This window comes from Podarcis cretensis (genome assembly GCF_951804945.1).
Source record: "Podarcis cretensis genome assembly, chromosome: 4".
In the NCBI taxonomy this organism is placed as follows: domain Eukaryota; kingdom Metazoa; phylum Chordata; class Lepidosauria; order Squamata; family Lacertidae; genus Podarcis; species Podarcis cretensis.
Window position 1 is genome coordinate 18,344,513 of NC_137173.1, and position 25,801 is coordinate 18,370,313.

At 44.7% G+C, this 25,801-nt stretch overlaps 2 long non-coding RNA genes across 2 annotated transcripts in view; one reads left to right on the forward strand and one right to left on the reverse strand.

Annotated features, from left to right (window-relative positions):
* The window catches only part of LOC307215216, a 425,975-nt gene that overhangs the window by 112,464 nt on the left and 287,710 nt on the right, over window positions 1-25,801 (forward strand). The gene's annotated exons all lie outside the window — the stretch shown is intronic.
* Window positions 6,577-17,886, reverse strand: LOC307215211. Its single transcript, XR_013838387.1, has 3 exons — window positions 17,513-17,886; window positions 13,760-13,789; window positions 6,577-6,929 (listed from the first exon to the last, which is right to left on the reverse strand). It is a non-coding gene; the product is annotated as an uncharacterized lncRNA (long non-coding RNA).

The following is a 25,801-nucleotide window of genomic DNA, read 5'->3' on the forward strand; positions in this document are numbered from 1 at the left end:
TGCTTTCAGATGGCAGTGATGAGAACATTCCTAACATTTAGACAAGGTAGGAAGCAGGAATGGCCCTAACCGTCGTCACAAGCGATGTCTTAAGAGCACATTCACTGTACTTTGGGCCAGCCAATTAAATCAGAGCTGACAAGCGGGAAGATGAGAGAGGGCTATTAACTTCACGTAGGGGTGACGACAGGATTTCCGGGGCCTGGTTCAATGAATGTGGATCGGGCCTCCTGCAAAGGGTTGCCAGACCTCAAGGTGTGACCTGAATTCTCCAGGTTTGGCCTTCTCTGGGTGGCAGGTGGAGGGCTTGAATTTCCGAAATGGGTGAGAGGGCCTATATGCTTTAGCTGAGGTTCCTGTATTGGAGAAGTTTGGAATAGAAGACCCTTTGGGTCCCTTCCATCCTATTCTGTTCTGTTCTGTTCGAGAGAGAGACTGTGCACGCAGCTTGCAAGATTCGTCCCGGTGCAAGCTGGCTGCAAATAGTAGCATACCGGTTTCGGAGGGTGGGGAGGCTTCCCTCTGTTAGGATATGGATGTTCCATTCCACCATAAGAACAGGCATGTGGAGTTGTTGTATGTCACAAGTCTGTTTACTTCCAGCACAGCCTGCTGGGAACTTCCGTTGTGTATAAAGGTAAAGGGAACCCTGACCATTAGGTCCAGTCGTGGCCAGCTCTGGGGTTGCAGTGCTCATCTCGCTTTATTGGCCGAGGGAGCCAGCCGAGGGAGCTCACCCCATCGCAGGGATTCGAACCGCCGACCTTCTGATGGGCAAGTCCTAGGCTCAGTGGTTTAAACCACAGCGCCACCCGCATCCCTCCGTTGTGTATAGATTTTGCTTATTGCTTCCTGCTCTTGGACATGAAAGAGAGCAGACATGTTTTCTTTGTCCTGAACTATGCTGAATAAACTGCTTGTAAATGTGCTTTACATATGCCTCTGTCGACCACTTCTGTTGTGTGTTATTCACTTTGCTGATTGGCGTGCTGAAGCTTCTGAAGGCTTCTGAAGCTGTGTGCCGCTGTTTTGATGCTGTTCCAAGGACTGGAGTTTGCCTGGCTGCTGGCCAGTGAGCTGGAGCCAACTGGGGGAAACTTGTGTCCTTAGGACTATCTCCATCTGAACTACTAAAATTGGATTTAATTTCTGCCAAGAGAATTATAACTCACAAATTAGAGGAGATGGATTTACAATTTAATATTGCGACAGGTGGTGGCACCTGTTCGCCGATAAACCTTGGCTTAACACCACCAACGAAGCTTCCATCTTATTTAACTACCTTATCTGTGGTGATGCACAGGTATGCCTTTATAAAGGCTAGATTCAATGTTTTCCCATCAAATGTGTTGGGTAACAGACTCTCCAACGGACAGATCTCACTCCTCTGTGACTGTAAAAGTGGATCTATAGAATCGTTATATCATATAATCTTCTGTTGTCCTATACATTCGGCTTCACGGTCCAAGTTTCTGGCCCCATATTTATCGAGAATAGCTGACAGACCTCAGGAAGCCCAAATAATATACTTATTAAATGACGAAGACTCAAGTAGATCCCTTGCAGTCGCTAGATACCTGATTAATGTCTTATTTCATAAGAGGAGAAATGGATCACTGTATGATTCTGACAGCTTAGCCAAACTTAAGAACCATCAATAAGTGCCAGAACTAAGACGCATATCCCCCCAAATCTGAGGGATTTGAATTGCGGTTGACATAGAGGGAGCTTATTGTGTATAGTTTACTTAATTGAAGTAAAATTGGTTTTATAGAGGTGTTTTAACTTGGAACTGTTTAAATTGTATTGTTTATGGATAAATTTTGATGTATTGTTTTTAGATATGGGCCAATGGCCGTAATAAACCAATCAATCAATCAACTGGGGGCCTACAAATTGCCCCCGTTCCCTTGGAAACATCCCAACACCCTCCTTCGCTCTCTTCTCCCAAATAACCTCAGTCTCCAGGACCTGCCCCCATAACATCACAAAGGGCCACTCCTAGGTCTCAGCTTTGGGCCCTGAAATATCAGGGTCTGGGATGCTCTCACCTGGCATCCATACTCCTGTGCAAATACCCATCACTGCAATCCATTTGGCAAGAACTGTTGCTTACGTACCCGCATTAACTCAGCTTAGTCGGTAGAGCATGAGACTCTTAATCTCAGTCATGGGTTCAAGTCCCACACTGAGCCCCCAAAAATAAAATAAAATGTCTGCATTGCAGGGAGTTGGACAAGATGACCCTCGTGGTCCCTTCCAACTCTACCTCGCAGGGTTGTTGTGAAAATAAAAAGGGAGTGGGGGGGGACAAGGCACTCTCTGTGTGGCTGCCCTCTAGGGAGTGCAGAATGCACTGCTGATAGGGAGCAGGTGGTTGACAGCATGTGACCCCTCTGCTAGAACATTTGCACCAGCTGCCCATAAGCTATCAAGTCAGGTCTAAAGCCCCAAACAACTTGGATCCAGAATACCTTTAGGATCACGCAAGCCATTAAATCTCAACTCAACCACTGAGGTCGTTTGGAGGAGGGCTGTTAGTTGTCCCCCGTGTTAAAGAGGCCCAAGCCATGCATCTAATGACAAAGTCCATCTTTCCATCTAACCTTGGTCTAATGCTGCCCTGTGGATAGCTCAGTTGGTAGAGTGTGAGACTCTCAATCTTAGGGTCGTGGGTTCGAGCCCCATGTTGGGCAAAAGATTCTTGCATTGCAGGGAGTTGGGCCAAATGGCTTTCGTTGTCCCTTCCAACTCTTCAGCTCTATGATTCTGACATGTCCTGGCAATACTGTTGTCAGAGCAAAGACCTCGAATCCACCCGAATCGTAGGAAAGGAGAAACAGAATTGCACCTGCAAAGTATAACTACTTCTGCAAGGTGGGGCAGATCTGTCAGAACTTGGCAACCCCCCTTTTTTTTAAAAGAAATCAGAATGCTCGAATTGGCTTTCCTAGATCTTCTTTGATGGTGTGCTTTAACGCAGGGGCCTTCAGAGTCTCTCCGTGCCTATATGAGGGCACTAAAGGGAGGATAATATGACAGATCTGGAGGAGCGTTGGCACTGGATGCGGAAGGACCTAAATCATTTTCAATACCTTTTCTCTAATCTAAAAGACAGATGTTGAAAACCAAATTCTGCCACCAAGACTCTGACGCAGTAACAAATGGCAAAGTGCTGCCGGCTCGTTGCGAGGGCCTGGAAATAAATTTGGAAGTTATTATCGAGGAATTCCCCATGGCCTTCAGTTCAGTGCATGCCCGTACTGAGGAGGGGGAGAGGGAAGGCAAGTAGCGCTGCCAAAGATACACAATATAAATCAAAGGAGATAGCATTATTGTATATAAAGGAGTTAGACGGTACCTGGGGTATGATAAACCACAGCAAACATCTCACCTTCAAAATGATGTAAGTGCCCCTAAGGGTGTGATACGGAGGAGACATATAGGGTCCCCAAAGAGTTTGAAGAATCTAGGGATATTGCCCCCTCCCTCTAGTGCAACAGTCAAAACTTCTGGAGACCATATTTATTTAAACTTCTGTGGCAAAAGTGAAATTGGCAGCCTGGCCTCTGCCTAGTTTCTCAGTGTGGGTTCAGTGCCAAACCCAGATCATTATAAGACTCTGGTCTTAACGGTCTTATAGCCTCCCCCCTTACATGGTACTATTTCCCTCTTAGGAATAGGAGGTGGAGAATAATCCCCCCCAGCTCACATTTCAAAGCTTCCTGATTTGCACTTCCCAAAACAATATGAGAAAAGAAAAACAGACAGCCTTTGAAACCCACACTTCTCCACATTTTCTCTGCATTTTGCGCTGCCATTCTCTGGCCAAGCAAAATCCAGCAAGGGAAAAATTGGGTGTCAGTTAACCTGTTGGGACATCCTCATTGTTTCATCCCAGTTCTGAACTTCTTGCCCTGCTCCTGAACTTCTGTGTTGCGACACCTGAGCACTGTGTCTGCTGGTGAACCTGTACCCTTACCTGCCTCAATAAAGACCTCTCTCTCACTTACAAGTCAGAGTCCCCCTGGTTTCCCCCATTTGGGTGTAGCAGGGACTTCTGGTGCAACAGACGATGGGGCCAGTTGGTGCATGATGGTAGGAGGGGAAGTGGAAATTTGCAAGAGGAGTGTTTGGCCCTGACATTTGTTCCTGGCTTCCTAAATCACAGTTTATGACGCTTTGGACAATTGTCCAGACTGGACCATTAAATCTCATTAAGTTCTATCTGCCGGTAAATAGGCTGGAAAGTCCTGCATCGTCAGGAGGAGGAAAAACTTGCTCCCACCGTTCCCTCACAGCAAGAAATTAAGCTGCTTTGCTGAAAAAGAAGAATTTTCAGCTGCTAACTGTACGCCTGATTTTCTGTTTTTTGCAGTGTCTTCCTGGAGGTTTCAGGATCAGGAGTCTTATGGGTGTTCACTGTTTTGGTGTGCTTAATATTTGCTTTAAAGTCTGAGGAAGGGGAAATTAATGAAAGTAGTGCACAGCAGGGAGAAGCTATGAGCCTGGAAGAATGCGTAAGCAGAGTCTAAGCTAACAAACACCATAATTAGATCTTGCCATGCCTTGTTTGTTTGGGAATATGAATACATTATTATGGAAGATTAGATGTAATCACTGATACCTAGCGGCTTGTACCTCTGCATGTTTGACTGAGAAACGAGGGCTTAAGATGCACAGAACGTAGCTTCTATCTCCCAGACTCCTGGATTCTATGACGAGGTTGATGGAGAAGAGAATGAAGAATATAGAAAGCAGACTCATATTGAGCCAGACAATTGCTCAATGTTGACTGGCAGCGCCTCCTCAGGCTTTCAGATCGAAGATTCTCCCAGCCCTACCTGGAGATTCTGGGAAGTGAAACCTAGACCTTCTGCATGCAGAGGACATGCTATACAACTGAGCTACAGCCCATCCCTTACGGCAGGCATGTCCAACTTTAAGTAGGTTGCGATCTATGATCCAATATAAAAACTAGCAATGATTTACCACCCAGGGATGGGTATGTTAGAATTCCTGCTCTGTGACTGCAGTCATGGGATTGTTGTCTTTCACATGATGGTATATGTTTTGACTCCACAAAGTGGGAAGTGATGGAGACAGGATCTTTATGTTACTCTGTTCCATGAAGTGGGACTATTGTCCTTTGTTCTTTTTCTCTTTGCTGTCTGATGCTAGAGAGAGAGGGAGCCATGTTGCAGTGCTCCGTGTGTGTTTATATGTGAATAAAGTAGATTAGCCAAAATGCTGAGTTGCTGAGGTCTGTCAGGCAAATTGCAAACACTCTGAGGATCCATAAGTGTGCTGATGTCTGTTGGCATCAGTTGCTGGCAAAAGCTCCCGATCGACCAGGAGGGAGAGAACATGCCAGTCGGGCATGTGTCTTTACCAGGGTCCTACTTGAGTGTAGGACAAGCTCCTGACAGGGTGCAGGATGGGTGGGTGGGTGCACACCGCCGGCTGCTTCCCCTGAGATGGCAGGTATGGGGGCAGTGTGGGCTGGTGGGCACTGACTGCTTCCCCCTGCCATGGCAATAGTGGGTGCAGGGTTGGTGGGCGCATGCCCTGGCAGGTGTGGGTGTGCACGCAGTGTCAAAACAGCCTGCCTCCCCTGAACTCAGGATGAGGTGGCTGCTGCTCAGGAATGCCTTTAGTGGAGGGGGCATGGCCAGAATTCATTCCAGGATTGACTGGTTGATGATGACTGATGCCTTGGACAATGTCTGCTTTAGATATTTGAAGATGGCTATCATAGCGCCTCTCACTCTCCTCTGCTGAAAATCCAGGTGCCCCCCCATCTTATATTTGTGCAGAGGTTGAGTTCCAGCAGACATTGTGGTAGTTGAAGTGTCCCATGACTACTGTACGCTCCTTTTTCACTGTCTGCTAATCTGCTTAGTTTTAGAACCAAGCCCCACTGGATCCAAAAGGACCTTGAGACAAATGAACCAAGTGTAACTCAACCCTGCATAGTCCCAGGTCAAATGGAGGCCAATCCAAAGTGCCAGACTGGGCCCAGATCATGGTGTTTGTGTGTGTGTAATGCAATGCTGTGAATATTTATTTGCAAGTAAATCCCAGCGATCTTAATAGAACTTCCTCCTGGGTATGAGTATATAGATTTGCAGCCTAGGCTGCAAGAGTTCTGGTAGCACAAGGATGGAAGACTGAAGAAACCCCAACTAAAGAATCATGGCAAGAAAAATTGATGGACTATGCAGAACTGGCAAAACTGACATATAAGCTACGGGACAAGGATAACTGACTTTAAGGATGAATGGGAACCCTTTACAAAGTATCTGAAGACGCAACAAAGTGAACTGGACTCCTTGGCAAGTTTTGAATAAACATTCACAAACCTTTTATTGATAATAATCAGCTAAATAGTTTGAGGATCTATACAACTTTGTAACATGCAGAAAACAGCATTCTTAGAGAAACCAAAGACTGGAACTGAGGGAAGTCAGGGGGTGGGTGGGTTTTGTGGGGGGGGGGGGAGGGAGGAAAAATGGGGGTGGGAAACAAGGATGATATGTTTTTGGATAATATGTCTTGTTACAATTTTGAATAAAAAAGAAAAGAAAAGAAAAATCAGCTCTGTGCCTGACCAAAAGGAAGCCGCTTGTCGTGGTCCTCCTGTAACCTAATGCAGGTTTTCCGCTCTGCATCCAGCAAATGTTGGTGGTTGCATTCTTGACTGCTTGAAACGTTAAGCATTGCCTGAGATTCCTCCAGGGTGCGATTTCCAAGACGGAAGGCAGTCAGGTGCTGCTGTGACCTTATGCACAGATATAAAACACCTGATCTTCCTGCTCTCATCTCCAGGGCTGCCTTCATTCTTTATAGAGAGCTAGAATGATTTAAACCACCTGCCTCGCTTCCTCTTCCTTGATCTATTCCTGCATCCCATTCCAGGTTTCTTTTCCCTGTTTGGAAAGAAAATGTAAATAAACAAAAGCTCCGCTTGCTTCAGAGATATATTGCGAGCTGCACCTGCTTCTTTCATGTTGCAAAGGAACAGTTCAGGTGCTTCGCTTGCCATTTGCAGTATGAACATAGAAACCTGCCTCATGCTGAATCAAAGCATTGGTCCATCTAGCTGAGCATTATTTGCATCAACCCTTGGTGGCTCTCCAGGGTTTGAGGCTGGGAGACTATCTCTGCCCTATCTTGGAGATGCTGGAATTTTAAGGAGTGAAGTCGAGAACTGCTTTCTTGGAAGGAAAGGTGAGAACTTAGAATTTAATAAACAAAAGTTGCCACGGATTGTGTGAAGGGAAAGGTTAGCTTTAGAATTCATTTCATTTCCCTCTTACAGCAAAGCCCCCAGATTAAAATTGCTTGGTAAAGCAAACAACCAAAATTTATGCCCTCAGACGGCGGATCTGCCTATTAAAATCTGCCCTCGCTAATTAAAACCAGCCTGCGCCTATCAGTCAGGTAAAGCTTTCGTTGATTAATGAACTGGTTTTGGGTACTACAAGAAGCACAGAATTGTTATTCGAAAGAGTAAAACCATCACCTTAAATGAAGAGCGGTGGTGGTAGAGACGCAAACTGTAGAGTTGTGTACTGTAATTCACAGATTCATTGCCCATAGTCATCTGCACTACCCAAAATGAAAAACCTGTCTCTCTCTCTGCCCAGGGAGTATATAAAGTTGATGCAGAGAGATCCCTGCCACGCTCAATGATTTAGAGCATCATTTGCACAGGAGCAGCCGACACAGCCGTCGGATACAGGATGCTTCAGAGCCGTAAACTCTGCTTTATAGGGAAGGGACTTGTATTCCCAGTTTGCTTTGATTTATGCACAAATAACTGGGACTTTATGCAAAAAACAAACAAACAAACAAAAAAACCCCACCAACAACTGTTCATAGCTGTCAACTTTTCCCTTTTCTTGCGAGGAATCCTATTCAGAATAAGGGAATTTCCCTTAAAAAAAGGGAAATGTTGACAGCTATACAACCGTTGATGAGAAAAGCAGGAAGTGGTGGCAGGAAGAACTTAACCTACACACATGGCTGAGTTTTCTGGGTTCGTGATACAGAATGGCATCACTGTAACTTTGCCACCATTCCTAATTCACACCATCCGGAGATTTGCCAATCGGAAAACAGCACGAGCTGCTCCAGCAAGAAGGAGCTGGGCGGGATCCAGGAAGTTGAGGCTCCTGGGGCCACCAGAGCAGGATGGACCTGCAATCTCGTGGAGAGTCCGAACTGAGGTGAGACCGTGGCTGCAAAGCAGCCAGGAGGCCAAGAACTTGGGAAAGCAAGAAGCTGAATCTCAACTTCTTTCAAAGTTGGATGTTCTTCCACAGTGGAAATAGCTCACTTAAAACAGGGAGGCAAAGACAAAGCAGATTTTCTCAATGGGTTGCTTGACATATAGGAGTAATTGCTGGAGTTGAGCCGATGCTGGCCTTTGGGCTTTGCAGTTTTCTCTGCAGGCTGCTCCTCTTTTGGACAGTTCTTTGGAGAAGGGTGCAATGTTCATCCACAGTCTTGCCACGCTATGAGTGAAAGCCAGAGCTTTGACCGTGTTTAATTTCTGCAGCCCTGGACTAACAGGAAGTAGACCAAAGGGTGAGGACATAACATTATCAGGAAGCAAGTGCCAAGTAGCCAGCACCTGAAACAGGTGTATGTGTAAGACATCAGGACGGCCATTGTAGGAAACAGGAAATTGGACTAGATATGCTTTTGGTCTGGTGCAGCAGATAAGAAAGTATCAAGGTGGTTCTGGGCTGGTGTGGCTTGGAGTACACTTATGCATCGGGAGCCAGTGTAAGGCTCAGAGAGAACAAAGGTACTGTTATTATTTTATGATGTGGGTTAAACCACAGAGCCTAGGACTTGCTGATCAGAAGGTTGGCAGTTTGAATCCCTGTGACGGGGTGAGCTCCCATTGCTCGGTCCCTGCTCCTGCCAACCTAGCAGTTCGAAAGCACGTCAAAGTGCAAGTAGATAAATAGGTACCGCTCCAGTGGGAAGGTAAACGGCATTTCCGTGCACTGCTCTGGTTCGCCAGAAGCGGCTTAGTCATGCTGGCCACATGACCCGGAAGCTGTATGCCACCTCCCTCGGCCTATAGAGTGAGATGAGCGCCACAACCCCAGAATTGGTCACAACTGGACCTAATGGTCAAGGGTCCCTTTACCTTTACCTATGATACCAGCAATCGGGGGGCCTGTGGCCCTTCAGATGTTGGGGAGTTGGGGTACAACTCCCACTGTCCCTGATCACTGGGCAAGTTGCCTGGGGCGGATGGGAGGCAGAGTCCAACAGGATTTGGCCACAGGCTCCCCATCCCTGCTTTGCAGAGTGACATTTATGCACACGGCATGTCACTGAGTTGCATAGGCAAAGTAAATGGGGGCTTTTGCCTTCAGGGAGCTTTTGTTCACAGGCTGAACTGAGAAAATAACAGAGAGCAAGAGAGACAAGGATGTGCACCAATGCAGTGATGTGCTTAACACAAGACTGCAGATAAAGTCAGACCAATCTGTCAATTTGGGTTTCTCTCCTTCCTGGTTGTACGTTCGGTTCTCCACAGTTCCGTATCAGTTTGCATCTAAATAAATGAATGAATGAATGAATGAATGAATAAATAAATAAATAAAGCCTTGTGAAAATTTGCCAGCATTTTAGTATGTGTTTTGCCTAATTCAGTTGTACCTTGGGTTACATATGCTTCAGGTTACATACGCTTCAGGTTACACACTCTGCTAACCCAGAAATAGTGCTTCAGGTTAAGAACTTTGCTTCAGGAAATCATGCGGTGGTGGTGCGGCGGCAGCAGGAGGCCCCATTAGCTAAAGTGGTGTTTCAGGTTAAGAACAGACCTCCAGAATGAATTAAGTTCTTAACTGGAGGTACCACTGTATCCATTTTTTTTGTATCCGCTTTTGCAGAATATGCAACATTTTGCAAGGAATAAAATGCATTTCTGTATGTCTCTCTCTCTCTCTCTCTCTCTCTCACCCATCCACCCACCCACCCCCCCCACACTTTCCCCCTTTAATAACATTTTTATACACCACATTTGGTTGGAAAACTGCATTGCAAAAGTCGGAGTAGTGTCCATTTCAAAGCAGAGCTGAATTTCAGCTTGCGTCCTGTTTTGGGAAGTGTGAATTGGATAGGTTCCCATTGTAATGTGGACTAAACTGAATTTCTTCTGCATTCCTAGTTAAAGTTAGGGATGAACAGCTAAGCCGCCTTTGGGAGGAAGGATGGGATATACATTCAATTAATAATAGTAGCAGCAGTAAAATAATAACAATAACAATAACAATAACAATAACAATAACAACAACAACAACAATAACAATAACAATAACAATGAGAATATTTTGCTAAGGGGTTTGAAGGTAGCCATGTTTGGGCACCCTGGAGGTAGGGGCCAGGCAGTGAGGGAGGATGGATAGAGATGTTTAAGGAAGCAGCAGACTTTTCATTGGCTGATAGAGGTGGAACGTTACCTGGGGAAGGTTGTAGGAAAGCTCTGTGCTAGAGACTGCATTGTAAAGAGCCCTTTTACACAATTACTGTGATTGTAGTGGAGTTGCGCCAATTGACAAACCGGCCCATTATCCCTTGGAACATAAAGGAAAAGCTTTTCTTTTCCTGCTGATGTTTTCTGGGAAGCCTCTGAGCTTCAAAGGAAAGGAGGAAGTAAATAAATGAAAATACTCAAACTGCTGACAAACACACAATTGAGTGAATTCCCACTCACCCCCACTGCCCTATCTTTTAGATGCTGCTTGAACCTCTAGAAGAAATAGATTTGAGATAGAGAGAGAGAGAGAGAGAGAGAGGGAGGGAGAGGGAGAAGGGAAAGTTGATTTTCAAGTTGTTTGTGCCTCTTCATGCAAAATAGGTCAGGTATTTCAATACCAACTTCTCAGAATTTATTTCAAAATACAAAGCATTTAATGACACTTGAAACGTACACTTACCTGTACATAATCTGCTCTCCCTAAGGGAATGGATGTGAACAGCACTGTTTAGTTCTGACATCCTATTTTAACCATGCATGGTAGCTACAAAAGAATCGTAAAGCATTACAATAGATTTTATGAGCTGTCTTGTACCCAACTTTGCTCAGGAATCCTAAGCAACCAAAACATGAATGCCGTTTTGAATTCAGCAGTTAAAATCTGTGCAGTTTTGAGCTTTTGGGGGCAAATTCGCCGAAAACAATGAAGTTTTTGAGCTATTTCTAACAAAAATCACTAAAATTGACATTACCGACACAGGTTGCTATACGTCCAGATTTTCCTGGAGATTTTTGTGATTTCTATCCGGATACTGCTGTATTCTGGATATGTCCGGGAAATTCCAGACATATGGCAACCCTATACCACCATCTGGATTCAAAATGGCAGCCAATTGTATCTAATCATAGATAGAAACCTGCTCTTAAAAGCACCTCTTCTTTACCCAACTGCCAAAAAAAGATTTTGGTTAGTCGGTTTTGCTCTTGCTGCAAGTAGAAATTGTTCTCAAGGGAAAGAAATATCTTCTGCAAATTTTTGCCTGCCTCTGCTCTTAATCAGCTGAAACAATAGAAAGGGGATGAGCAAGGAAGAATTTTTTTTTACTCCTCACTAGAGATGGGGGAGAAACTTACCTAAATTAATGTTCGATATTTTATTATATTTTTATATGTGTTGGAAGCCACCCAGAGTGGCTGAGGCAATGCAGCCAGATGGGCAGGGTCTAAATAATAAAAATATTGTTGTTGTTGCTGCTGCTGTTGTTAATTTGCATATACAAAAACCAAAACATAGCCCCTGTTCAACATTTGTCCTTCTCCAAATGTTGCAGTGCAGTTCTGCAGCTAGCCAGTGTGTAAGTTGGGTAAATCATGCATTAAATGCATATATTAGTGAAAATAGCATATAAAAATGGATTTTGCACAATTAAGCACAGTTAGCAAAACTCCTACAGTGATACCTTGGGTTAAGAACTTAATTCATTCTGGAGGTCCGTTCTTAACCTGAAACTGTTCTTAACCTGAAGCACCACTTTAGCTAATGGGGCTTCCCGCTGCCACCACGCCGCCAGAGCATGATTTCTGTTCTCATCCTGAAGCAAAGTTCTTAACCCGAGGTACTATTTCTGGGTTAGCGGAGTCTGTAACCTGAAGCACATGTAACCTGAAGTGTATGGAACCCGAGGTACCACTGTATTAAAATGCTGGCAAATTTTCACTCGGAAATGTGGAGAACTGAATTTAAAAGAGGAAAAATTAAAAATTGGGAGAAAACAGAATTGACAGATTCATCCACCTCCCTGCTGCCACCTCTCCAGTTTTTAAAGCATTCCCACCTGTTTCATAGGATTTGTGCTTAAACGCCTTGCCAAATCGCACAGCCCAGACTCAGCTTGGAGCGGGAGGTTTCCGACGGAATGGCGGAAAGTGGCATAATTTGAAAGATACAAATGTTGTTCTTCTTCTCATCTCTGGGACAAAATAGATGCCCGCAACCTTGAGGGAATGATTAGAGCTAACAATATCCATCACAGCTTCGAGGGGAGCATCCAAGAACCAAGGTCAAGTCAATGAGGAAAGCAGGCTAGCCCCACGAAGCTCCTTCTTGATAGATTGCTTAATTATCTGAGTCCCAGGACGATGGAAAACGGCGAGTATTCCTAAGAGATGGCGCTTCACCGCCACACTTGAAAATGGCTTAGTCAAGTATGTTGCTACTGGGGGGGGGGGGGGAATTAAAAGAGCTGATTGGAGTGATGTCTTCAAAACAAAACAAAAAGCTGGAAGAACCGTCTCTATTTCCTACCTTTATTGACAGGCTGTTAGTGGCATAACAAGATAGAGAGGTCTCTGGGAGCTGGCACAATTGGTAAGTGCCCTGCAGGCCGTGAGGGAAGAGAAAAATGGTTGGTTGCTTCGACAGATGCTCCTCATGCAGACCCAGCAGCTGGAACCGCCTGGTGATATTCATGCCTCTGACAGAGTGACAATCTGGAGCGGGAATCTCCAGTGGATGCAGAACAGTGTCAGGGAAGTATGCCACGCACAGGCACATTTGCCATTTAATCAGCTCGACCCGACTGCCAATTAACGTCTGAGGGATTTCGAGAGCAAGGGAAAAAGAAAGAAGAGAAAAGGGAGGGACGGGAGGTTAATTTTTTTGCATAACCTTAGTTTGTGCCCTTCCATGACAAACCCACTGGCCCTTTAGGGCAGACAGGGCAATGCCCCACCAAGCTCGGTCCACCTGTGGTGTAGTGGTTAGAGTGTCGGACTAGGACCTGAGAGACCAGGGTTCAAATTGTCGGACTTGCGTTCGACCGAGTGATTCCTCCGGTATCGCCTCCAACGATGATTAACGACCTGAGCCTTTGATGAGGTTCCAAGCACGTTCCCCCATTACGTAGAGTATCCAGCACAGGGAAGGATGAGAAGTTTATGAGCTACATTGCTAAAGAGTTTTATTCCTAGCTACGCAGACAGAAAAGAAATATACTTGCTCTCTCTGTGAGAGCAGAGAGCAACTGAAACAAAGGAACAGGAAACCAGTAACATCACATCCGTCTCCTGTCTTCCGTGAGACTTCCAACAGTCTGGAATGTCTCTGGAATGGAAACAGTGTGCTGACCATGACAGTGATTTTGTTCTTGCACCCACAATACAGGTGCTTTGTTTTGCTTTAGGTTGTTTTGTTTTTTGTTTTACTAAAAGGAAGCACAGGTTATTGTAAAGTTACAGCTTTAGTTTACTTACCTCTATCCACAATGGCATTTGTTTCCATTCCTAGGACAAAAAGGAAACTATTAATGGGGTTTCCTGCCTACATTCAATTTTGAACAGCATCAGTATCTTTTGTCATGACGTAAAGGTAAAGGGACCCCTGACCATTAGGTCCAGTCGTGGCCGACCCTGGGGTTGTGGCGCTCATCTCTCTTTATTGGCCGAGGAAGCCAGCGTACAGCTTCCGGGTCATGTGGCCAGTATGACTAAGCCGCTTCTGGAGAACCAGAGCAGCACACAGAAACGCCGTTTACCTTCCCGCCGGAGCGGTACCTATTTATCTATTTGCACTTTGATGTGCTTTTGAACTGCTAGGTTGGCAGGAGCAGGGACCGAGCAATGGGAGCTCACCCCGTGGAGGGGATTTGAACCGCAACCTTCTGATCGGCAAGTCCTAGGCTCTGTGGTTTAACCCACAGCACCATACAGACTTTATTTCCTTGAATGGAAACACTGAGTGTGTTGGGGAGGATATTGGTTTTGAGGCGGGGGAGGAGATGGTTTGCATGCTGTTTAATGGTAGAAAGGCAGTAGGAGGCCTTGGCCGTTGACAAAAATAATTGGAAATGGATTGGCACATTGTAATACCTACAGCCTCTTCCATGGCAAACACTTCCTGTGAAATTTTGGGCAAACTATGTCCTATCTTTATACTTTATGCCAGGTGCTTTGAAATTATCGGGCCAGCAGAAACATCTGGAAAATTGAGAAGGTACTGTGGGCCACCCATTACAAAATGGCCGTCACAAAATGGCTGCCATGAAGGGTGTAGGAGAGGCTGAAGCAGTGCAAAGAGGAACTGAACAAAAAGAGCAAACCATCTCTTGTGCATTGTGGATTTTTGAGGGGATGTTTACTAAGATCTTTTGCAGATGCCCTTTGTGGTATTGGCAGGCACGTTGACTCCTTCAATTTGCTGTATAGTAGAGACCACATTTGTTTCAGGATGGTGAGGGGAATGGGAAAGTTTGAACCAGCACTGCTGAAAAACCTTGCTACATAAATATTCACATCTGGATAAAACTGAAAAAAAATGGGAAAGAGTGATAAATAACACAGCTGCCAGGAGGAGACTTGGGAGAAAGGCAGCACTGCTAATTCTCTATTTTCCAATTCGAATCACATTCTTAACACAACTCTTTCCACCCTGATCATCTGTTGGTTAAGCATGTCTCATTCAATTACTGACTTAAAGACACACACAGACTTAAAGACACACACATGTGCAGAGCCAGTATTATTTGAAAATGCAGCTTATCATTGCTTCTTACTGACATATCATTTCTGATTTTCAAGAATCCCCAATATAATTTGAAATGTTTACAACCCTGTGGTTATTTCAGCTCCCCTCTAATCGATCTGAAGTACATTTACAGGCCTGCACTAATTGCATTAATGACTATTTGTTCTAATTGCATGAAATGCAAACAGTAGAAAATCGTTGGCAAAAAAGGCCTTCCAGAGAGAAGGGGGACGAAGGGACAACAACTCCCAAAGAAATGAAGTTAAATTCTGACTTAGGACAGAAATAGATAATTATTACAAAAGGCTGTTCTACTCAGAGCAGGGATATCAGGAGGTAGCAATTTTTTTCCTGTCCGGGGTTGGTGGTAATCAGCACTGTTTCCATTTTGATACATGTCAGTTTCTGCTGAAACCTTTGTTATTTTGTTATTTGTATTGCTATTTGCTATGGCTGAAACTTGTGTAATTAATTTCAATGCCTTTCAATGGAAGGGAAATGGCAAAAACAACACAACAGGTAACACAATAATTTATGTAACATTTTTAGGCTAAAACAACAATAGCAACAAATACTGCTCATATTTGCTTGTATGATATCCATCCCTGACCTCTGATGAATTGAGGGAATTTCCACTCCCATTTTCATTTCTGATGGAATTCCCTGACATCCCCAATCCCACTGAAATTAAAGAACCTCAATTATTCTTGTCCATTTATTTCAGGGGGTCTACTTTGAGTGTGACTAATGTTGGGTAAAGCTGAGGATATTTGCATCTGGAAGGGAATCTTAAGGATCTGCTGCCCCGGTAGATCCTGCCACCTGAGGCGGTCACCTCACATGGGTGACCTCATGGGTGGACTGGCTCTGTTTTTGGACTTCCACATACACCTCCTCACTTCACCACCAGATAATCTTGTAGTAGCCACATCTGCCTTACAAGCAGAAGATCCCAGGTAGGGCTGGAAATGTCCCCTGCTGGAACCTGTGGAGAGCCATTTATTTTATTTTAAATCTCTATACCACCCTTCATCTAAAGAACGCAAAAAAACACAACTTGGACAACACTGAGCAAAATGAACCAATGGTCTGACTCAATATAGGGAATCATCCTATGCTTCTAATACATCAGAGGTGAAGACTAGATCTAATGGGGTTAAATTACAGGGGAGCAGATTTCAGTTGTTAAGTAAGGTAAAGGTAAAGGTAAAGGGACCCCTGACCATTAGGTCCAGTTGTGGCCGACTCTGGTGTTGTGGTGCTCATCTCGCTTTGTTGTTAAGTAACAGGCAGCTAAAACTGTCTCTCCAAATATCCACCCTTCCTTTGACTCACACACAACACATAAACAAGATATAAAATTAATAATAGAATTTTACACTTATTTTATTAGAAGCAATAATTAAGATTATTCCAGAGCAATTCCTTTCACTGGCATTACTCAAAGACTCATACCCTTTTGGAACTGGGCCAGAAAACATGGTTTTTATAAACCACAAAAGAACCAAGAACTCCAGAAACCTTCATTTCTGCACAAAATTCAATTGGAGTGGGTGGGGGAACTTCGCAGGAAACCTCCGTCAATTTATATATTTAGACTCAGACCTCCTTACAACTTTCCTTCCCCATTTCTCTGTGCTTTGGTAAGGCTGACATTTAAATTAAACAACTGAAGCAAACTCCGTAGAGCTTCAATAGATACGCTCCATGTGCGAAACTCAGAGGTAAGTGTTTCAAATTTTAAGTCAATTGCTTTAAAAGCCTCGTAAGGCATAAGCAGCTGAAAACAGGTAATTTGCTTTGAATCGGAGCATAACATATTGCTGTTAAAACACATCTATTGCTTGAATGTAAATGACTAAGTACTGTTGCATTGTAGTTATATTCAGCAGGTATTGCTGCTGAATATTTCAGGCCATAGTTACAACATAGAGAGCGCAATATGTTGTAACTATTGCAAGGTATTTCATTTGTTTTGAATATTTCAGGCAAGATATTTCAGTGCTAGATTCTAAAAATGTTGTGCTCTTAATACTTGTTTCTCCAACATACAGTCCAAACAGGAAACAATATAGAGTTCTAGAACTTAACTGAGGCTCTGTCCGCACTGTACATTTAAAGCAGTGTTCTGTTTCTTTAAACTGTCATGATCCTCGGAACTGCAGTTTATTAAGGGTGGTGAGAGTTGTTAGGAGATCCCTGTTCCCCTCAGAGAGCTCCAATTCCCAGAGTTCCCTGTTAAACCACAGTGACCGCCGATAAACATCAGGCCACCACAAAGCTAACCAGGTCCCACTGACTTTTCATAGTGCCCTCAGTGTGTAATGAAGAGGAAGATGGTTTTCCAAGGTAACCTGGTCCAGAGTTATTTGGGATTTTGTATGTAAGTAGCAGAACCTAAAAATTGCCATGTGGTTCATAGGCAGCCAGTGCAGATCCTTCAACATTGGTGTGCTATGTACCTGATAAGGAGCGTCACTCACCACCCAGACTCTGGCATTCTGAACCAGCTGCAAGGGAAGTTCCACAAAGAGCATATTGCAGTAGCCCAGATGTGATGCTACTGTAGGACATCAAACCAACAATTCATGTTTTGCCAGATGGGCACATGAAGGGGCTGAGGCTCACAGAGCTTTCCTGTAAAATTTTCTAGAGAAAACTCTGTGAGATCACTTCCTTTGTCTGCCTTGGCAGGAAGCTGTAATGCTACATACTTCCTTCCTACCTGGACATGTCTCCCTTTCTTCATCATGCTTCCAAGCTGACCACATGTGCATTCCTGAGATCAGGAACCGTTTTTGAACTTACATTTTGTACTTTTGTAATTTCGATAGTAGTTATCATTTTGCTTCTGTAACTGCTGCTTCAAGACCTAGATTATGTAAGTAAATAATACTTTTATTTCTTCACAAAACTATGTGTGTGTGATTGTTGTTTTTAAAAGGGGGAGGGGTAATACCAGGAAAATTCAGTCTGCCTTAAAGCATCCTGGATTATTGTTTCTGGATCTAGAAGGTTAAGTCAACCTTGTCTTAGCTTCCAAATTTAAGCTGCAAACAATCGTACTTTGCTGATCTCACTAGCATGAGCAAGGAAGGATAATACCTAAACATATATAGTCCTCTCCTAGTGTCTAAATCCATTCCTACACTTACCAACACATGTGTCATGGTGGCCAAGTTATCCCTGTCCAGGAAAGGGCACAGTTGATGCATGAACTGTTGCTGAGGATATGCACAATTTGCCTCAGATGTTACCTGGGCCTCCACGGATGAAGGATGCTGCAAGAGCACTCCTAAACTGCTTTCTTTCAGAGGGAGTGAAATCCTACAGGCAGGCTCTCCAATTCTTGGACCTGTGAACCACTTACCTACAATCTTTCTGTCTTAACAGGATTCAGCATCTGTCCACTGACCCTCATCCACTCCACCACTGCATCCAGGCAGTGGTTCGACTTGCGCATGATGCCCCCTGACTCAGATTTAATGGAAAGGTAGATCTGAGTGTCATACTGATGACACTGTACCCCAAAGCTCCTGGTGATGGCTCCCAATGGCATCATGTTGATGTGAAATACTATTGGGGGCTGACTCGTGCCTTGTGGCACCACACAGCTAAGCTGTCAAGATGCAGAAATAACAATGACAATAACAGTAATAATATTTTTCTTTATTTATACCCCACCCTCCCCGCCCAGAGCTGGGCTCAGGGCGGCTAACACCAGTAAAATTACAGTAAAAACATAATACGAAAAAAAACACAACAATTTAAAATACAGGTTAAAATGTGATTAAAAATGCAGCCTCATTTTAAAAGTAGCCCATAGATCAAAACCATAAGGGGAGGGAAACATAAGGGTCAGACTGAGTCCAAACCAAAAGGCCAGGTGGAACAGCTTTCTCTTGCAGGTCCTGCAGAAAGATGTCAAGTCCCGCAGGGCCCTAGTCTCTTGTGACAGAGCGTTCCACCAAGTCGGGGCCAGTACTGAAAACGTCCTGGCCCTAGTTGAGACCAATCTAACCACCTTGCGACCTGGGACCTCCAAAGTGTTATCATTTGTGGACATTAAGGTCCTCCGCAGGGCATACCAGGAGAAGTATGTAGTCCTCCAATGTTATTCTTTGGTACAAGTCATGAGGTAAGACTGGAACCACCCACAGAGATGGCCAAGGAAGATGCCCTGCTCAGTGGTGTCAACAGCAGTTGAGACAATGTATTAATAACTTTGAAATTGGCCGAATTGGGATTGTATCCCAATTCATTCACTATGGGTTATATCCTGGCTTGGTCTTCCACAGACAGAATGGCTCTTTCCATCCACAGAAGGCTTTTTAATCCAATGGAGGCTGGTAAGTGGCATTTGCTCATTCTTCCTCTCTCTGCCACCTGCAACGTGTCAGGAGTTCAGCCTACACTCAAGTAGGACCCTGGCAGAGACACATGGCCGACTGGCATGTTCTCTCCTTCCTGGTCAATCGTTCGGGAGCTTCAAGCTTACAACCTGCCCGAACATCACAGCGACCGATGCCTACAGACACCGGCACACTTAGGGATCCGCAGAGTTTGTGCAGTTGCATAACAGACCTCAGCAACTCAGCATTTTGGCTAAACTACTTTATTTACATATAAACACACCCGGAGCACTGCAACATGGCTCCCTCTTTTTCCAGCATCAGACAGCAAAGAGAAAAAAACAAAGAACAATAGTCCCACTTCACGGAACACAGTAACACAAACATCCTGTCTCCGTCACTTCCCACTCTGTGGAGTCAAAACATACACTGTCATGTGAAAGACAACAATCCTATGACTGTAGTCATGGAAAAGGAATTCTAACAAAACATCCCTTCCCCCACTGGGTGTTCCCCAACTCTCTGGAACAGTGTTGGATATTACAATGGGGGCTTCAAGGATATGGGGGAATTAGAGAAAGTCACCTCTGCCCCAAAGCCATTGTGGGACTCTTCCATTTTACCACCACAACCACCTTGTGAGGTATGCTGACAGAGATTGCAACTGCCTGCCCATGAGGCTACTTGACTCGGATATTAGGGTCAAAGTCCTAGGCTCCGCCCATTCCGTGACACAGGCTATTTATAACCTACGGTTTTAATCATTTGTAAAAGTCTTCTGACCCCCCTCAACCTTTTGAAGCTTTTATTTTTTTAAAAGAAAATCAAATTTTAAAAAATCAAATCCAGCCTGTACTTGTCCACGTTTATTAACTCTGAGTCAATAAGCTATGAAAATCAGAACCAAGTGAAACCCCAAGCTCATAATTTTGATATGTAAAGGTAAAACAGAAAGTGGAATTGAAGCTGTAATGAAATTTTCTGCCTTAATGCATAAAAATGACTTCCCACAGCATGGGGGAATTCCTTTGTCAACTAATAATATCTGTCTTTAGGGCAGATGAATTCATCATTCCCAAGATGATAAGAAACAAAGAAAAGGAATAAAGTTTTTTTTTATTAAAAAAAATAATACATTCCTTAATGGGAAGAATAACTCTTCCTTGAGATGCAGGGAAAGATTTGCTCATTCTGTTCTAGAGCTTATTTACCTGTCTCATCACAAAATTGCCCTCAAAATTCAGTTCAAGGTGTTTGTTTTAACCTTCAGCTCAAGATGTTGGTTTTATTTTTCATTTACATTTATATCCTACATTTCCTCTAAGGATGTGTACGTGATTTTCTTCTTTTCTATTTTATTACCACAACAACCCTGTGAGGTAGGCGAGGCTGGGAGACTGTGATTGGCCTAAGATCCCCCTGTGAGTTTCAAGGCTGAGCAGGGATTTGAACTTTGGTCTCCCAGGTCCCAAGGGGATGCAGACTAGTGCTGTGGGTTAAACCACAGAGCCTAGGGCTTGTCGATTAGAAGGTTGGCGGTTCGAATCCCTGTGACAGGGTGAGCTCCCATTGCTCGGTCCCTGCTCCTGCCAACCTAGCAGTTCGAAAGCATGTCAAAGTGCAAGTAGATAAATAGGTACCGCTCCGGCGGGAAGGTAAACAGCGTTTCCATGCGCTGCTCCGTTTCACCAGAAGCGGCTTAGTCATGCTGGCCACATGACCCGGAAGCTGTACGCTGGCTCCCTCGGCCAATAAAGCGAGATGACCTAATGGTCAGGGGTCCTTTTACCTTTACTCCCAGGTCCCAGTCCAACACTTTAACCACTACACCACATTTCAAATCCCTAGACTAGAGCTGAAGGAAGAAACTGTTACCCGAAGGTAACAGTTCGATGAATATTGTTCGATGAAATTTTGTTCTGAGTTCCTCTCCTTTTTAAGGCTCATAACATGGCAACGTGAAACAGTTCTTTAAAAATCCTCATACAGTGGTACCTCAGGTTACATACGCTTCAGGTTACATATGCTTCAGGCTACAGACTCCATTAACCCAGAAATAGTGCTTCAGGTTAAGAACTTTGCTTCAGGATAAGAACAGAAATCGTGCTCAGGCGGCGCAGCAGCAGCAGCAGGAGGCCCCATTAGCTAAAGTGGTGTTTCAGGTTAAGAACAGTTTCAGGTTAAGAACGGACCACCAGAATGAATTAAGTACTTAACCCGAGGTACCACTGTATGTCAATCTGACCATTTCATTCAGGCACACTCACATACATTCAAAGTACTATGATATAACTTTAAACAGTCATTGAATCCCCCAGGGAACTCTGGGAGCTGTAGTTTAAGGGTGCCAATAACTGTTAGGAGACTCCTATTCCCAGAGTTCCCTGGGAAGAGGGATTGCCTGTTAAACCACTAAGCTGCCCATGGGAGATGAGGTCTGTTTCTTCCTCCAACTCACTTGGCTTCTGTAAGTAAAGGGCAAGTGAGATCTTGACTTCTGTGACGGGGGCTTTGCAGTCAGATGTACAATAGCCACCTCCCCTCTCCCCTCCTGCTCAGAGTCGCTCCCCTGCAAACTCCCCTGCTGCTCAGCTCACAGGTGTGCAACAACCACATTGGGAGGAATGAGACTGAAAAAGGGGGGACAAGGAGTGAGAGGGGCCTTGGAGGACAGACTGGCACAACTTGAAAAAATCACCTGAAGCAGCCTTCAGGGGTGTTGAGTTCACTGTTGTCCTGGCTTTGGGGCTCTTTTGCAGGTTTGTGGCTTGGCTTTTCTTTTTAAATAAATAAATGTTAATGTCTTAATTTTACTGTTGCTTGGGCCCAAGACAGCCCATGGTGGCTTGATTTGGCAGCATCAAAACATATTGTCAAGGCAGGAGCAAGTCAGTAATAACTCACAAGGTGTCAGTGAATTTAACACTTTATTGAGAGAAACAGAACAGCTCAGGCCTAGTGATCACAGGAACTCTTCCCAGTTGGTCTTGCCCCAGTGTGGCTATTCTGAGGTCCCTGCCACCCCACTGCTCTCTAAGGCTCCATCTGCTGCCCAAGCAACCTGAGACTTCTTCACCTTGTCTGTTTTTGCTCTGCCCTCTTCATACCTCTTCTGGTCCCAGGAGACCAGGGTGGAGGGGAGCTGGTCACAGCAGGAGGGGAAGGCCCTCTAGATTCTCCAGCAACCTGCCTGGTATCTACCTCTTGTCCCCCCTCCTTTCCAGCCTCTACTTCTGCCTCTGATTCTGGACTGTTCTCTGCCCCAGCCTCTTCCTGCTCACTAAACCCTGTGCCTCTTCAGCTTCCAACATCTCCTCCTTCCAGTCTGCTCCCTGTTCTCCTTCTAATCACTCATCATCGTCCTACCGCCATCCCCCTAGCTCTGAGTCTTCTTCCCTTGGGGGTTCCTTTGGGGGTTCCCCAACTGGTGCCCTCCCCCACTCCTCTGCATCCAGTCCATGCCATGGCTCTGCAGTTCTAATCATCTTGTCCTCAGCAAACAGTATCATGTGGCCTTGAGGACCAGGCATCTCTTTGATGCCCTCAAGCCAAGGAGGTTAGCCTATGGGTACTGCAGCTGACGTTCTCTGCTTTGTGTTTCCAGAGAAGATGTCTGTCTCCAGACAAAGTCATCAAACCAACACCCTTCACGAGCTTTGAATCTCAGGGCGGGTGTCGGGACGCAGCAAACAAACCCTGAAAACTAAGGAACAGAAATCTCCCAGCCGTCAATTAAAAAGCTGGATTCATTACAAAACTCCTGCCGCCGAGTGTGCCTTCTGCGGCACAAAGGCACTTCCTGATAATAAAGCGGCTTGCTGATCTGAGCACGGAGCGAGTGCACTGCTGATCACAAACAGGCTTTGGGGTACAATAAAAGAAAATCGCTAAGCAACAGCTGTGCCTTCTCCAAAATCAGACAGAAACCAATGGAGGATTAGCAAAAGGCAGGGCCAAAAGCAGGCTGGTTAATGCTTACAAAATCATGCTCTTTAGTGTAGGGTCTGCCGTCGAGGTCGTAAATCAGAAAGATGGGCTGCCCCAATAGCCAAGATAGTGGTGCTTTAAGAGACAGCCATCCAGAATATGTACGTATTTATTTACACATACACAAACGCCCAATGCACTTCAGGTAAAACTAGAAATCCGGTTTAGAGCGCAAGAACAGAGTACACTTAGCCCTGTTTTGGGGAAGTTTTCCCTCCTTAACTTATTTCCTAAAGCGTTTAACTACTTTTGCAAAACGTGGGGTTCCCCTGAGCCTGCTGATACTGCCCTCTTGTGTATGGGGGAGTGCTCCTTGAGCTACATAAGAATCCACACTTGAAGAATGAGCTTGCTCTTAGTTTACAGGACAATTCGTGCTCTAATTGTTGAGCCTTCTGAAGCTTTCTCAAGAGATTGGCAGAGTAAACTGTGGAGAATTCTAGTCATGTTAAGTGGGGGGTGGGGGACAATGACAAAAGTCTGTGGCCACTTTCCTCCACACACCCATTATTTATCACTCCTTATCTTATGCTTCCTTCAGGGGCTGATTATTTTCTCTGTTTCTTCTCCTCTTAATCTTTAGGGGAAATTAGCTGTTAAAGGAGAGATAAGGTAAACAGAGATAAACAATGGACCGGGGAATTCTGGACAGTGGTTAGCTACTCCTTCCAAGTCTATTCACCTGAAATTCATTGTACCTGGAAATTTACGACGCAAGAGAACTCTGTAGGCCTTGTTTCTGACCGGATATGTGTGGAGTTGCATGGTGAACGAAACACTACCTCCATTCTTCAGCTGCCTAGATGGGAAACTCTTAGGGATGGGGGAGGAATCCACAGAACTCAAGAGTCCAAAGTAGACTCACCTGATTGGATCCAGGTGGATCATGAGCCAGATCGGATCCCAAGTCCATTTTAGAATTTGCAGACTTGAGGGTCCCTTGACAAGGCGTTGAAGGGATGCAGTGCTGCCTCTGTCTGGGTAACAGTTGTCCCAGATTCCTGGCCAATTTCTTGCTTGATTGTTATCATTATTGCTATTATTTTACATTTGTATCCGGCTTTCCTTCCAAGGCTTAAGGAGGTGTACATAATTATTCTCTCCATTTTCTCCTCACAAACATCCATGTGCGGTAGGTTGGGCTAAGAGATAGTGACTGGCACGAGGTAAGGCGCATGGCTGAGTGAAGAAGAAGAAGAAGAAGAAGAAGAAGAAGAAGAAGAAGAGTAGTTTGGATATGATATCCCGCTTTATCACTACCCGAAGGAGTCTCAAAATGGCTAACATTCTCCTTTCCCTTCCTCCCCCACAACAAATATGCTGTGAGGTGAGTGAGGCTGAGAGACTTCAAAGAAGTGTGGCTAGCCCAAGATCACCCAGCAGCTGCATGTGGAGGAGCGGAGATGTGAATCCAGTTCACCAGATTACGAGTCTACCGCTCTTAACCACTACACCACACTGGCATAGTGAGGAGTTGAACCCTGATCTCCCAGGTCTTTAGGTGGGTCCCTGAGCTTTACTGGAGAGACAGTTTCAAATAGAAGGCTCTTTCTTCTCTGACAATGATCTTATGCAGCCACACAAAACCATTGCAAGTAACTTCAGGCAAGGCCCATTGATTTGTTTCAGACAATTAATGGTCTAATTGGCCATTTCCTAAGCAAGAGCATATATATATGTAATTGCTGTTATGAACCAGTATTCTGAGATGGCTTTTAATGGCAGAGGAGTCAGCTAGAGGATGTGCCCGCTCTTTATTCTACCAGATAAACTCTTAATATTTAATCAAAAAGGTCTTGAAAATCAAGAGATCTGATCTGTGTTGCTGTTTTGTAAATTTGGATCAGGCCCAATTTGGTAAGGACTAATGTAGACTTCTTTTAACTCACTCTAGATCCGAATCCGGATCATAACTCAGAAATCCACAAATCTCCAGAAGTCCCATAGAGCTGTACAGTGGTACCTCGGGTTACATACGCTTCAGGTTACATACGCTTCAGGTTACACACTCTGCTAACCCAGAAATAGTGCATCAGGTTAATAACTTTGCTTCAGGATAAGAACAGAAATTGGGCTCCGGTGGCGCAGCAGCAGCAGCAGCAGCAGCAGCAGCAGCAGGAGGAGGAGGCCCCATTAGCTAAAATGGTGCTTCAGGTTAAGAACAGTTTCAGGTTAAGAATGGACCTCTGGAACGAATTAAGTACTTAACCTGAGGTACCACTGTACTGCAAAACCAAAACAGCCATAACTTTCTGGTTGGTTCATATAGGGGCATGTAATTTAGTGACATGTTAGCCTGTGCACAGAGGGGATTGAACCTATCAGATTTCAGCTGAGTAGCTCCAGAGGTTTTCATGCTAGCCATCTTGAAACTTGATACTAACACTGTTTCACTGCAAAAGTTTGCATTAGATTTGCCGCTGAAAGATATTA